This window comes from Phalacrocorax carbo, chromosome 9, assembly GCF_963921805.1.
Source record: "Phalacrocorax carbo chromosome 9, bPhaCar2.1, whole genome shotgun sequence".
NCBI classification, from domain to species: Eukaryota; Metazoa; Chordata; class Aves; order Suliformes; family Phalacrocoracidae; genus Phalacrocorax; species Phalacrocorax carbo.
Window position 1 is genome coordinate 9,314,283 of NC_087521.1, and position 13,238 is coordinate 9,327,520.

The 13,238-nt window shown below is 38.6% G+C and overlaps 1 protein-coding gene and 1 pseudogene across 2 annotated transcripts in view; both read left to right on the top strand.

Annotated features, from left to right (window-relative positions):
• Positions 1–13,238, top strand: part of NPAS3 (neuronal PAS domain protein 3) — a 628,382-nt gene that overhangs the window by 202,483 nt on the left and 412,661 nt on the right. The window lies entirely within an intron of this gene.
• Positions 7,263–8,120, top strand: LOC135314928 (uncharacterized; annotated as a pseudogene).

The window sequence follows — 13,238 nt, forward strand, 5'->3', positions numbered from 1 at the left end:
TCATATTGTATGTTCTTGAACAAAATGGGATTATTACAGCTTGTTGTGGGTTTTGTCACCTTGTTCATTCCTCCTTGTTTCCCCCTCAAGCTCCTCACACAAAAGCATTCTGCTGCTGGAACCCAAAGGCTGGAGTCCCAAGTGTGAGGCTCCATGAACTGCCTGCTCTTTGTTTGGGGGACACTCATACATGATGAATGCTATCGCTGTTTTTTTCTGCTGGGGAAGCAATAAGTCTTTCTTTTGTGTCTGAATCAAACTTTAAAAGTACTTGAAAAACAAAACAGTATAATTCTTAGATGTGCCAAAAAAAGGAGATCATCCCAACAGAGCAGGGACATCTCAGTAATATCCACTGGCATTGCCTTGCTGTGGTTGCCATAGTTCTGGTTGCTTCTTCAATAGGTTACCTGCCATGGTACAAGCAAACTCTTGGGCATCGTTATCTTGAATCCCAGGTAGCAGTGTTCCTCAGATATTCCAGAACTGTTAAATAAATTGTCTTTATGTGTTTTTAGACAAGGAATCGGGTGACCTCTGATATCAGCCTGATACAATTTTCAACATCATCCATTCTTTGCAGTGCTGGCGTTGTGAAGTTTGCAGTACTGAGCTGTCTTAACACTGGATGTTCTAGCCTCAAAGCAATTGTAGGCAGAATATTGGGAAAATTCCTCTGCTATAGGGATGAAAGTAAGATTGTATATTTCTTCAACAAACATAGATAAAAGGAAAGTATTTTTTATAAAACAAACCCAGATTAATTCTCTGAAATTACAAGTCCAATTAACTAGGATAGGATTGTATACAGAGGTATTAGTAAGGCATTTGACTTACTAGTGCATAAGAGTTATGGTTTTGAAATACTGGAAGAACATTATATTGGCAGAACCAAGCTAATGTTAACTCTATAACTGATTGATTTTGGAAAGCAGATCAAAGTGAAAGGTACTATTAAGAAAGGAGTTTCAGTGGATTTCTGCATAAACCACTCCAGGTGTGATCATCAATGAACTGGGAGTAGACATGACATAGGTGCTGATTTAAAATTTGCAAATTACAATGATCATAGACACTGATCTGTGCGGCTTAGTAAATCAAACCTCCTAAAATGTATTTATTTCAATATAATGAAATGGAAAACTACAATAGGATTATTATGTTATTGTTGTTGTTTTATTCATTTTTATCTTTGTTGTCCTAAATTCCAGGCTACTACTACTGCTGCTTTGTAGTTCATTTTGTTACAAGACTTTCAAAGGTTTTGGTTTTCTTGTGATGCAGTACAGGAACAATGGGAAAAGCATTTCAAGTTCAGCCGTCCTTTCTTGCATGAATAAAAGCATAAAAAGAACCGACCTGATCCTTCCAGTTCTGCCAGAAGAAATGATAGAATGATTTAGTTTCTCATGGTGCTTTACTTGTATCATAAAAAGTTCTATCCATCACTTCTGTGAAGGCACAGAACATTTATTGCTGGTAACAAATTAATAGTCTTTCTAAAATGTTGTCAATCAGATGTCAGTCCCTGGAAGAGTTGTTTATTGCTAGAACTCCACCTTACAACTTAACAATTAAATAGGAGAACAACCAAACACTGGGTGTTCTTAAAAGCAAGGAAAAAGAACAGGTGACTAACATCTTTTCTCTCTCTCCCAGCCACTACTGTATTTCTATTCTATTACACTGCAGCTCATCTTCCTTTGTCCCTTCACTGGCTTGGTAATTTTTGCATTTTCATTATGTTCTTTTAATACAGTTTATTTTTCTTAGCCTTTTCTTTTTATTTTTTGAGTCCTTAGCTGGAACACCAAATATGCATAATGTCTTCCTCCGGTACTCAGCTTCCACTGTTGACTCTCTCCTTCATGTATTCCTGTATTTTTCTCTATGTGTTTGCATTCTCAGTGCAGTCTTGGTAATGAAAACAACCTGGTAAAGGATATTAATATTAAAAAGAAACCCAAAAAGTTTTGAAACTTTTTACATCATTCTTTCTTCCTTCAATATACATGTCTTTCTCTGCACAGCAATCCTCACTGTGCAATTCAAAATTTACTCCTGAGTTGAGAACATACCTTCCTCATTCCAGCTAAAAGATGGTGGCTGTTGTCATTATAATTCGTGGCTGAGAACCTTGACAGTATTGGCTGAGTGGGTTTTGGCAAGAGCATGGGCTTTAGAATTGGAGGGGTAAATATGTCAGGAGAATAGTATCGGCAGTTGCATTGGCTCCGACCTTGGCAATGATGGTAAAATAAGTCAGGGAAAACTTTCAAATAAAAAACAAGTTAATTTCTTGTCATTATGTAATGATATGGGTTGTCATTCAGTAGAAATTGCTATGTAAAAGCCAGTCCCACAACAGTCCACTTTTCCAAAACCCTTAATAAAATGTTTCCATATGATTTTTACATTCATGTTTTATGTTGCATGGGTTAGCTCCAGGTGGTCTTTTTTAGAAGCAAGAATATCTTAAATTGTATGTTCCGTCTACATAACTTTTTCAAATAACGCACATGATGGGGTTAGCCAATTACAGATGTACAATAAATCCGGTGTGCCAAAAGCGCTTGTTCTGCTTTTTGCTTTTAGTAATCAGAAGCAGACAAAAAGTAATCACTGCTGCAATTTTTTATATGTAAAATGAAAAAAGGCTGTTGCTAGCTGTAGATTGCAGTATCTGATAGAACTTTTGTTTGTCTTTTTATTTGTTCTTCTCTGAATAGAAGAAAAGTGTCTTTGCTATGAAGAGTGTGTTGGACAGAGCCTTAGTAAAGCTTAGCAGTGTAATGCTCCATTTTGCAAATGAAAGTGTTGAGGAATTGGATTGTGTGGTTGGATTTAACAGTTTCAGTATTGCCATCATACCTTAGTCTCCTCAGCTGAGCAGAGAATGTAAGGAGATACTTAAAGTCCTGCTAAATTCAATAGACCTTAGCTTTTGTTTCTTCTATTAATGTAGCTTATTGGTTTTCTGGATCATCTGAACTTATACCATATATCTCCAACTAAATGACTGCTTCTTTTAGACCTCGTTGAGTCTGTTGCAGGGATAATAACTACATCTGTATGAAGAGCTGAAGAAATAGATTAACCAACTGATAATGAATGTAGCAGAGACCTTAAAAAAACCAACCAAACAAAAAATACCCAGACAGGGAGCCACATCCTTATTAGTAGGTAGACATGAGGGAATAAAGCAGTGTGAATGAATGGGCTTTCATAATACTTGTTTTAACAAGATTTACATCACTCTATGTAACAAGTCAAAAGTTATGACTCAAAGAAAATATTTTGTCTGAAGTAAAGGAAAACACAAATATTTTTTTTTTAATTAGAAGAGTAAATCTATGTTTCCTATCTCATATGTTTGCAGTTATATATTTGTTACTATTTGCCAAAGAGAATGTCTAAGTATTTGAAGTAAATAATAGTCAGAGCCCTGGAAGTGAAGTTTGCAGTATGTAGGTTTAATAATAACTCTTATTTTCATGTAATAGTTATATGGGATACCTGTGGTAAATGGAGCAATGTTTAGATACTGAAGGTAGACCCAGCAATTTTAGAAACCAAAGTGCAGTGATTTTATATCTATGTAATATGCAAGCATAACCACAGTCTGACCAAAGTTTGACCACAATATCAACGCAGCTTAATTTCTGCAACTGTTCTCTTTGAAGCCAGAGGAAAGAAATCGAGTTTCCACCAAATCCCCATGCTCTTGTGGTCTCCCATTTCAATCAGGGATATAAAGTAGAATACAATGAATCCATAGTAAAGACTTTCCCAGGACATTAGAAAGATCAGTAAAAACTGTTTTCATTAGCTGTCTGTAATTAAAGAACACCCTTCATAGAGAGCTTATTTAGCAATTTAGAAAACACGTAAGTCTCTACATATATCCGAGATTGCAAGCAAAATCAGAATCTCCACGCACTGAAAACTTAGGTTTTGTTTTAAAATACAAAGCTCCCTTAAAAAACATATTTTCTGTTTATTTGCTAGCTTTTAAGCCAAGATGAATATTTTCATTTTTAAAACCTTTGAAATTAGTCATACGGTGATTTTGGTTCCTAAGGAAGGAAAGGCAAATCCCTAATAAACTACTTAATTCCAGTTGTGCCACAGTCCTCCTCATAAATGGAGCTGTTTGAAAATGCTTACCTTAATTTCAGTGCTTGAGCACGTCACTCCCTATAATTATTACTTACAGTTAGCCGAGTGTGTCTGCACAAGCATGTGTGTGTTGTCACTTTGCATTCTACTTGTATCATATAAAAATTGTTTTTGCTTTGCTTTGCATGGGTGGTACCACATGCAAGTACAAAATTCTGTGTCTTACTTCATCATCTGGAAAGTCATTAAATACATGTTCATAATCATAAAACGAACAGGGAGAAATATTTTTGTTCACAGTTTTATACATATAGACAAGTCCCCAACATTACTTGTGGCAAGCAGAATAATATTGTCAACATTACTTCACTTCAGATTTTATAGAAAACCACAGTTGTGTAAAGGTTTAGGAAAAAATCAGGAGGTGTTTTTTTGTTTGCTTTTTTAAGTACATATGACATTTCGACAACTATCGGAGCAACTCTACATTTATATATCCCCTTTCAAATTTGAATTGCTGTGTATGCCAGCTGTTTTTCATCCTCTTGATGAAGCAGAACAGTGCTGATAATGCTAATAGAGAAATTGAGGCATCTACAGATTTAGGGCTAGCTTTTCAAAAGAGCGCAGCACCCCAACTGGGGCCAGATTTCAAAAGATCTCTGATCCTATTCAGCAACAAAATAAATAGCCAGATTTTCAAAAGATTTCAGCACTTTGGTAATCTGATCATAAGAAGCAGCTGCTGAGCACATTTGCAAAGCCAGCCAAGAGTGACTTGTTCAATATCACATGAGAAGGGTGTAATAAAGCAGGGAATAGAGCCCTCTTCCCGTGTCCCAGGACTAAGAGTCCAGTTCTTAAGTAATAATACTATCTTCATGTCTTTTGCAAGAATACTGTATTTAATGAGATTCTCATTAGGAAATTTAACCCATGTCCGTGAGGAGACAGTTTTCAGAATAACATTAAGATTTACACTCAGGGTAGATAATGAAGCCATCAAATAGGAGGAATATTGCTAATCCATTTTATATTGAATCTCTGTGTTCTATTACCTTGATGAGGTATATCTTATAAAAAGTCCCTTCAGTTTTTTTTAAAGATTTCATAGTCCATTGCTAACCTTTTAAGTGTCACAAGAAAAAAAATTAGAATAACTAGGTATTCTAGAAAAACCCACAGAAACCTGTAGCAAGTATATTGTATGGCAAGTCCAGGTGTGATTATCTGTGGGTGACCACCCTCATACCACATTCTGAGGGCATAGTGTTAATTTTTGTTTATATTTTAAATGTTTCTTTCTGTCCCTTCAAAAGATTAAGAAGTAGGGTGTTCAGTTTTCTTTTTCTGGAATTAAACATTTTGGCTCTTTATTTAATACTTTAGCACACCATTTTCTCTTTACCCTTATATGTCAGGCTGTTTCTGCTCATTTTGCACATAAATGCTAGTACTTACTCTTCTTGTCCTGCTCTCTGTAGTTTCTATCTCTCTGCTCCTTATTTTCCTCTGCTATTCTTTTGCTCCATCATCCTATCCTGAAGACTTAAAGGGCAAGTTTTCTTTTACAAATATTACTAAGGAACTGAAAGGAAAATTAACAGCTCACCTAACCTCATCATATATTTTGCTTTTGTAGCTGATTTCTTCAACAGCCTCCTAGCTGTATTCTTTGTACAGACAGCTATGTTGAGAGGCTGTTTGGCAGCCTTGAGACTAAAAGCTCCAGTGTTTTACAAGGTCTACGTACTGACTCACCCATCACTAGCCTGGAGTCAGCCCAACAGATGTTTCTTGGGTAGAAGCATCAGGCAAAGCCAGTGCTCAAACAACTTTCCCAGTGTGTGCTTGCTGGCAGCTTTGATGTAATTTGGTCTCCGGCAGTGATGATGCCAGGCAGTGAACATGGCATGGCATGATCTTTGAAGATGCCTATATCTGTCCAGAAAGGGTTCTTATTTCACCTGTCAAACAGGAAGATGAATTCTGGAAACCACTTCTGTTCAGTCTGAACTGAACTACACACAAAGGATAGATGTGATGGTCATGAGATAATTGGTCCTTGTGTGCAGAGCACTTGTAGAACTGTTTCGTTGAGGTACAATGTTGGGCGGCTGTGATAAGCATCCAGTCTGACTTCTTGCAGACCCCAGACAGAGAACCTCATCCAGTATTTTATACACCTGTTTGAGATACAGGTTTATCTGTTTAGAAAGTATTTAATGTTGATATAAGCATTTAAATGATAAAGAATCAACTACATCCTTGGGCAGACTGTTCCAAAAGTTAATTACTGTCACTGTGAAAAAAGTGTGCCTCATTTGTAGTCTTATTTCAGCTTCAGCTTCCAAACACTGGATCTTGTTATGCCTTTTTTACTAGATTAATGAGCTGCCTACTGTCAGAAATCTCTTCCACATGGAGGTATTGTGATCCTCTTAACCTTCTTTTCAGTAACTAAATAAATTGAGCTTTCTTAGTCTTTCACTATAGGGAATGACTTTCAGAAGTCTAATCACTCTTGTAGTTCTTACTTGAGCCCTATCCAGTTTTCTAACATACTTTCAGAATGGAGGAAACCACAACTTGAACACAATATTTCAGTAACGGTGTCATAAAACCCGAAAGTAAAAATTGCGGTATCTATTCCAGTGTGATATTCTCTGGTTTATCCCAGAGATATATTTGTTATATTTGATACGCATTTTGGTGTAATGTTAACTTACCTACAGAATTTGGAACATCTCTGAAAGCAAACATCTGTCCAGGGTTCTCCAAAGAGTTCCTTATGCCATCATGTGGCACATACAGGATAACCAAGTGATCAGGCCCAATCAGCATGGGTTTAGGAAAGGCAGGTCCTGCTTAACTAACCTGATCTCCTGTGACTAGGTTGACCTGCTTAGTAGATGAGGGAAAGCCTGTGGATGTTGTCTACCTAGATGTTAGTAAAGCCTTTGACACTGTCTCCCACAGCATTCTCCTGGAAAAACTGGCTGCTCATGGCTTGGTCAGGCATACTCTTTGTTGGGTAAAAAACTGGCTGGGTGGCCGGGCCCAAGGAGTTGTGGTGAAGAGTTAAATCCAGTTGGCAGCCAGTCATAAGCTGTGTTCCCCAGGGCTCAGTGTTGGGGCTGGTTATGTTTAATATCATTATCAGTGATCTGGGCAAGGGGATTGAGTGCACCCTCAGTAAGTTTGCAGACGACACCAAGCTGGGTGGGAGCGTCGATCTGCTTGAGGGTAGGAAGGCTTTGCAGAGGGATCTCGACACGCAGGAGCGATGGGCCAAGGCCAGTTGTATGAGGTTTAACAACGCTAAGTGCCAGGTCCTGCACTTGGGTCACACCAACCCCATGCAATGCTACAGGCCTGGGGAGGAGTGGCTGGAGAGCTGCTTAGCAGAAAGGACCTGGGGGTATTGGTTGACAGTTGGCTAAACAGGAGCCAGCAGTGCCCAGGTAGCCAAGAAGGCCAATGGCATCCTGGCTTGAATCAGGAATGATGTGGCCAGCAGGACTAAGGAAGTAATCATCCCCCTGTATGCAGCACTGGTGAGGCCGCACCTTGAATACTGCGTTCAGGTTTTGGGCCCCTCACTACAAGAGGGACATTGAGGTGCTGGAGCGTGTCCGGAGAAGGGCAAGGAAGCTGGTGAAGGGTCTGGAGAACAAGTCTTATGAGGAGCAGCTGAGAGAACTGGGGTTATTTAGCCTGGAGAAGAGAAGGCTGAGGGGAGACCTTATCACTCTCTACAACTGCCTGAAAGAAGGTTGTAGCGAGGTGGGTGTTGGTCTCTTCTCCCAGGTTATTAGTGATAGGATGAGAGGAAATGGCCTCAAGTTATGCCAGGGGAGGTTTAGACTGATATTAGGAAAAATTTCTTGACCAAAATGGTTGTCAGGGATTGGAACAGGCTGCCCAGGGAAGTGGTTGAGTCTCCATCCCTGGAGGTATTTAAAAGCCATTTGGATGTGGTGCTTAGGGGTGTGGTTTAGTGGTGAACTGGCAGTGTTAGGTTACCGGTTGTACTTGATGGTCTTAAATGTCTTTTCCAACCTATATGATTCTGCGTATTCTGTGTAATATGAATGGCTGGTTTTTTTTTTTTACTTTGGGAATTAACATTAATTTCTCTGTCATTGTGGTGGTTCTGGATTCCTTTTGTTGATACAGTTGAACAACGTTAAGAGGTAAATTTTGGGGAATAATTGTGAATGCTGAAGGTTACCCTTGGCTTGTACTTTGTTTCAATGGCATAATTATTTCAGTAGGAATAGGCTGAGGTAGAGAGAACTGAACTTCAAGACCAGGCAGGTGAGATAGGAGAAGTAATGTTTTGGGGAATGTGGCTTTCACAGTTAGGATATTGAATGGGCCTGGGTAGGTACAAGTGCAATGTTAGCTTACCTACAGAATTTGGAACATCTCTGGAAACAAACATCTGTCTAGGGTTGTCTGAAGGTTTCCTTATGCCACCTTCCACACACACACACACACACCCCCACACCCACACCTACACCCCCCCCCCCCACACACACCCATACACACCCCCACACCCACCCACCCACACACACACCCACACACACACCCACACACACACCCACACCCCCCCCCCCACACATTCCTAGTACTGTGGTGCACAGAAGTTAGGTCTCTGCAAGGCAAAGGAATTCACTTTCTAAGACAGCATATTAACTGGAGCCAGAATTTGTGTGGAAATAGGAAGAAAATAACTCCTGAATCCAGACTTCCCTTGGTTCAAAATTAGAGTCAAGTGGACTCAGACTATCTGCATTATTTGAGTTCAGCTGTCTTTAGTATTTCCAAGTATTGGAAAGAGACATAAGGTTTGTCTTCAAGAAAAAGTAGCTTCTTCAGTGTCAGGTAGTTTCTCCACAAGTGTAAATGAAGCTGTGATTTTGCTGGTGACTTCCTTTAGTTTGTGTTCTCAACAGTAAGTTCTGTAAGTAACAGACAAAGGTTTCAAGCTCTCAGCCATTTACCACTGTGAAATGCTTTAGGAGAAAGATATTTTACTTTCTTTTAAATCCTACACAAAAGCTGTCTCCTCAGACTTCTAGGTCAATTCCTTTAACTTTCCAAAAATGCAGTTACTTAATTCAGTTCTTTCCTAGCCCAGACAGTAATCTTTGGTCAGCTCAAGGGAAACTGTGCTTCAGCCCTCACTTCAGAGGCTTGGGATTTTGTCTGCCCTCAAAAATTTGGGGCAATTACTTCAGTTCTGTGCTACTTTAAAGGAAGTGTCATCAGAACTTTAGGTCTTGCTTCTCTTGTTTGGAAGTGAGTAAGAAAAGAAAACCACTGGATCTGAGACGGTGTCACTCACCACTGCCCTGCCTGGCAGCAGCGTCCTGGGAGGAGATCGCGTATACCCTTACAGGCAGACAGAAGAGGGACTTGGCTCTATCTCTGCTACTTTCTTTCCTCATCTCACATTACCCAAATGACAATTTTTCAATTTACCGTATCCGTATTTTCCCTGATTTCTTTCCCAAAACTATTTACTAGGGTTGTGTTACTCAGAACACCAGCCAGCATTTAAGGATGCTTTAGCCCCTTTGCACACACTGTTGGTTATGAGTTATCCAATGATAAACTGGATATTTATCCAAGGGTGAATTGGATAACTGCATTCATTTGCACAGCTTCTCTACAGAATTTATAAAACACTCTTTTTTAAGAAGGGAAACCTAAGTATTAATACATAATGTCTGAGAGGGAAGTAAGTCAGGTTACAGATTTCTGCTATTAATGGAGCTTTTTGTGTATATATAAATGTATTTTAGTAAGTTACAATAGAGTAACAAGAAAGTTGAAATCATCTGAATCCATCTGTAGTATATTTTATGTTTCTAACAATTCCATTTTAATGCCTCTGTTTAGTTTCATACTGATCATTTATACTGACAAAAAGAAAGAAAAGAAAACAAGGAACCTGTCATCAAGCATTCATTTAATCAAGTAGCAAAACTAGATAAATAAACATACTGAGTTAATTATTCTTCTGCATGTAATGATTGACAATAATGTTAATTTATTCCCTATTTTAACCTTTGACAGTCAGTGTAGTTGGGATTAATAGGTACTGACAAAAGGAGGAGAAATAAATTTCTGATAGCCACTGAATGTTGCTAGCCTTGTAGTGTTTTCCCCTGAAACTTCTCCCTGAAGATGTATCAGATCTATGTCATGTGTTATTTTTCACACTTCTTTGTGCCATGTTTCATGCCATTTTGGTGATTGCTATTAGTTTACGGACATATGGCCAGGAATATTTTATGAATGAAGAGTTTTCTGGAATATACCATATTACTTCTTCACATTTGTATGAGAATTGTAATTTGAAGATCTCAAAATACTTTGCACATGTTATTGCAGATTGTATTCAAAAGCTAGCAAAAAAAGTCAGTGTTACAGCTAATAACTTATGTTATCTGCTCCATCCATCAGACAGCATTTCTTCCATAGCGAATCCTCTACTCCCACTCTGCAATGTTTTACTGGGTTCATCCAAAGTGAAGAGGGGATTTTCAGGCCCTTTGACTTACAGGTGCGGAATTTCCAAAGTGTCTCTCACCGTTAGGTGTGCAGGAAGGTTAGCTCAAGCCCCTCTCCCAGCTTTTCACCACCAAATTGTGTCCCCACGTGTAAACAGGCACCTAAATAGATTCCAGCTCATTGGTTACTCCAGCTTCTGAAATATCTTTCTGTAATGATATTCCTGTAGATTAGCAGTAGTTGCCCTGAACACTATGTGAAGAGGACAGTTTGCAGCTTTTTTTGAAACACTGTGTAGCATGTCATTCAAATAAGTGGGAGACATGGTGTATGACGTGCTTTTCATCTAGCTTGAATTGTGCATCCATGCACAAAATACTTCAGTTCTGTTAGAAAAAAAATCTGGTTTTATTCAGGTGTATTTCCTGCAGTATTTCAATAAAAGTGGTGTTATATATTTCAGAGGTGAAAAAGCTTTGCGTGCGGATGTATGCGTTTTAGTAACTGAGCCCCAAACTTCTGAGGCACAAATGCATAAATTGGGATTTCACAGATTTTGTGTTTGGATTTCTGCTTTGTTTTGGAGTTCGTTCCACTCCACCACCCCCCTCCCAAAAAGAGTTATCTAGTTGCCTGTAGCCAGATAATCCCCTAATTGCCTGTATGTTTTCAGAGGTTCAAAAATGGAAATTATTTCTTCTACTCAATAATTATGCACAATATAGTTACTTTGTATTTCTTTTTAAGAAATGAAGGGAGACAGGTGGTAATGATATTTATCCATACACAGGTTTTCATGTCCTAAGGAAAGAAAAACAAAGCCCCAAATCAAACCCAAAACAGAACTAAAAAAAACCCAAACAAAAACTTCCTGAAATGCTCTAAAATGAACAGAAGAGCTCAGAAAAACCCCTTTGTCACTTTGAAGAGTTCTGCCATCATAAAAGAAGAAACACACAAAGATTCAGGAAAGATGAAAGCCAGTTGTTGGCGTGGTGTGTAGGCATCAGTCCTTCGGAGGTACACCTTATGCTTTTGTGCGAGAGTTCCTGACAGACCTACCTCCCCAGGGACAGGTACTTTTACCGTTTTGTGGCCTTCAGAGAGACTGTGGTTCTGCTAGAGTATAGCAGGTGAAGCTGAGGCAGGAGCTGGGCCGGCTGAGGTGGGCTGTGCAGCCCCCTGTGAGCTTTGCGTTGTGTGGGTGGCACAGCCTTGCCGGATGCCCTGCGTAAGTGGAGTCTACCACCTTCCTGTAGCAGGAGTAAGGTTGAGAGGCCCACAGAGGCAGTGTATAGACCTTATGCGGGATGTGGGGGGGGAGTAGACTGTAACTGTTAATCTGTAAGAATAATATGTAATCTGTATTAAGGACATAAACTGTTCTTAATACGTAAGAACAGTTAGCAAGGGCTGGAGGAATAATAAGCAGCAAGTATTGCGATTGCCTGAGTCTTGACTCTTAGGATCTTCTCCTCCCATACTGTGTAGATGACTGTAGGCAAAGCTTCGTTTTTATTTTTCAGGCTTTGTTTCGGTGTCTAAAATTTTGCTCTTTGGGGTAACAATGAATTTTCTAACTCAAATCATATTGAATGCTATGTATTTTCTAAAAATATTCTAAACTAAGATTATTTTCAATAAAGAGTAGCAAAAATATTTAGAATTACTTTCTTCTCCTTATTGATTCACTGAGACAAAAATGTAAGACTCTCTAGCTGTGTCACAAAACATAAAATACAGGACACGACTGCAAAAATCTTTGAAAGCAATCTGCTTAAATTTTCCCTCTGCAGCAGAATATCTCCTCTACCCCTTCACTGGGCTGAGCACAATCTTGCCCTTTGTGTATGACAGCTTTGTGTTTATTAGCAGCTGTTTTCTCCTAGCTAAGCTAGAGAAAAGATAGGGAATAAGATTAAAAGGACTTTATTATTCTGCTTTCTGGTAGGAAGGAAGGAATTGCAAATATGAATTGTCCCATTGCTGATGTCCTGTTCCGAGCATTTGCACTGGGGCTCTCCAGTCTCACCGCTGCTGAGGGAGGATGGTTCCCCATAAGAGCACAGCCCTGCTGTAGCGGGTCGGCACCCACGGTAGCTGACTGTGACATGGTAGCAGAACCTTTTGTAGGAATTTTCTTCTCATTGTGATTTTTTTTTTTTTTTTTAACCAGACATGGTCAGAAAATAAAGCACTTCTTTCTCACTGAAGAAATTACGCTTATTTTAAGAGAATGTAGATTTTTCATTCTTATTTGACTATACATTTCTAGCCTTTAAAAGCTCAAAATTAACATCATATTTCAAATTATAAATTTAAAAAAATTATGAATTTTGAAAAATTACATTTGTAGAAGAGTAATGTAAGAATTCTAGCCAATCTCTAATTTTGCTGGAGTATAGCATCCTTAAGACAAACTGTATTTTTAGGATTCAGAAAATTAACTGTTTAAGGATGTAGAATATTTTGTAATATCATGTTCAAATGTATTGACACAATTTTGATAAGTAATTCTAGGTCAAATGACTTTGTAGTTATTTGCCAGACTACAAAGTCTTGTAACATTAATGATCAAATTACAATATCATCAA